Raw genomic sequence first — 2,275 nt, 5'->3', positions numbered from 1 at the left:
GACGGACAGCGCGAGCCCAGAGGGCGCTCCAGATCCAGAGGGAGCTCGGGATCCCGATCGGCCAGCAGAGGTCGCAGGAGCCGCTCCCGCACACCCGGGAGCCGGGGCCGCTCCACCTCGGGCGTGCGCTTCGCACCCGCGGCCGGAGCTAACAGCTGGGCCCAGCGAGTCAAGGCGACAACGGGATGCCAGGCCTCGGCAACGGCAGGGACGCTGCCCACTAACTCCGGGCCACTGAGGGACCAATCTCAGGTGAGCTTGCAAGCGCGGCCAGAGAATACTGTACACAAAGACATCTTAGAGAGAATCAAAGCACTCGAGCACGAAAACGCTCAACTCAGACGCACAATGACAGAACTGGCTAACGAGAATAGATTGCTTAAAACGCAAATTAGCTCACCAACTGCACATACACAGGACATGCACATGGACACTTCACCCAGTCCGAATCCCTCCAGCGTAGCGGAATCAGAAACGACTAGTCAAAGCCCACCCGCGGGCATACCAGTTACCAAGAAACGCAAGGCCAAGACCACGGAATGCGACACGCCTGCCAAGGACATAGACGGTAAATTGGACAAGATCCTTAGTACCCTAGGTCAACTACAATTCGATGTCGAGTCACTAAAGAAGGGGCACGACAGACTAGTAGAGGCGGTCGATGGCCTAACGAGCAGGGTAGAAGTGATGGAGAAGGGCTTCGGTGCCAGGATCGAGGGCCTCGAGAGGACCGTCTTCACTCACTCCACGGCACCGGTCAACTCCCCTGCCTCCCCCATGGTCAGAAGGAACACTGCAACAAGCGATATCGTCACAACCAAAATGGCGGTAAAGTCCGCAACCATAGTAGAAAGCAAAAATGGAGAAGGCAAATAAGCGAGAACCAGCCGAAAGGCACCAAGCGCAAACGAACAATCAAGGCAAGCTTATAATCTGGCAATGGAATTGTCGCGGGTTCCGAAACAAGAAATCGGTCTTGCAACAGCACATCAGACACACTACAGAGCACGGACATCATACTCATTCAAGAGACCAACACCGACACACCCACACTTCCGGGATATGAAACAATTGCCGTTCCACCAACAAAAGCCTGCAGCGGCGTAGCGACGTTTGTCAGTAACAGGCTCGCGTGGGCCGAAATTGACAGAAGCAATCCGGACAGCAAATGCGAGCACTTGTTCATCGAAGTCTTTCCCAAAGGCAAGAAGGCTAAGAGCATACTAGCACTGAACACGTACAGCAGCCCGAACCACAGAACGCAAAGTTTCAGAAGACTGTTGAAGAAGGCCAGGGACAAAGCCGGGGACAACCCACTGATTATTGCCGGAGATTTCAACGCCCCAAACGTAGAATGGGGCTACGGCATCACCAGCGCCAAAGGCAGAAATCTGGCCAGCGATGCGGAAGAGATGGGCCTCAACCTTATCACGTCCGCGCTCTACCCTACCAGGATGGGCAACTCGGTCTCGAGGGACACCACCCCAGACCTCACGTTCGTTCTCAACACCGAGGGGCCACCTGGCATAATACCGGCGAAGACCTCGGCAGCGACCATTACATTGTGGAAACGTCAATAGCAATCGCCTTGAAACCACTACGAAAGTGGAGATACACGGATTGGGATGCGTTTAGACAGATAAGAAAGGAACGTACCGACAAGCCCGCTACACTAGAACAGTGGACGCAAGAACTAAAGGAGGACGCCCGCAACGCGACCAAGGAAATAGAAACAGATGCCCAGACAATCGGGATGGACGCTAAGCTCGCTCACATGCTGGAAGCGAAAAGATCCATACTGCTGAGATGGCGTACCCAGCGACTCAATAGAAGACTTAGGAAAAGGATTGCACTACTGAACAAGGACATTGAGCACCACTGTGTAGTTCTCTCCAACCAACAATGGGACGAAGTATGTGCAAGGGCCGATGGCAGCGTGACATATGGAAAAACTTGGAACCTACTCAAACACCTTCTTAACAAAGGTCAAACCAGGAGCTCCCAGACCAAGGCGGCTGACAAGATAGCGAAACGTGAACTCAAAAACTCCAACGAGCAGGAATTTATGGCAAGACTTGCCGAAAGATACATGCCACTCTCGAGCAGCGAGGAAAACGAGGCCGAGGCATCCGGTTCCCCGTACACGGGAGCGGACAACCCCGACCTCGATGAACCCTTCACCCTGGAAGAAATCAGGACCGTCCTTCAAAACTTGAATGGCACATCGGCCCCAGGTCCGGACGGTATTAGTAACAAGGCCCTTCGTAACTTGGAC

Source organism: Dermacentor variabilis, chromosome 1 (genome assembly GCF_050947875.1).
Source record: "Dermacentor variabilis isolate Ectoservices chromosome 1, ASM5094787v1, whole genome shotgun sequence".
Taxonomy (NCBI): domain Eukaryota; kingdom Metazoa; phylum Arthropoda; class Arachnida; order Ixodida; family Ixodidae; genus Dermacentor; species Dermacentor variabilis.
This window is presented reverse-complemented; position numbering follows the sequence as displayed.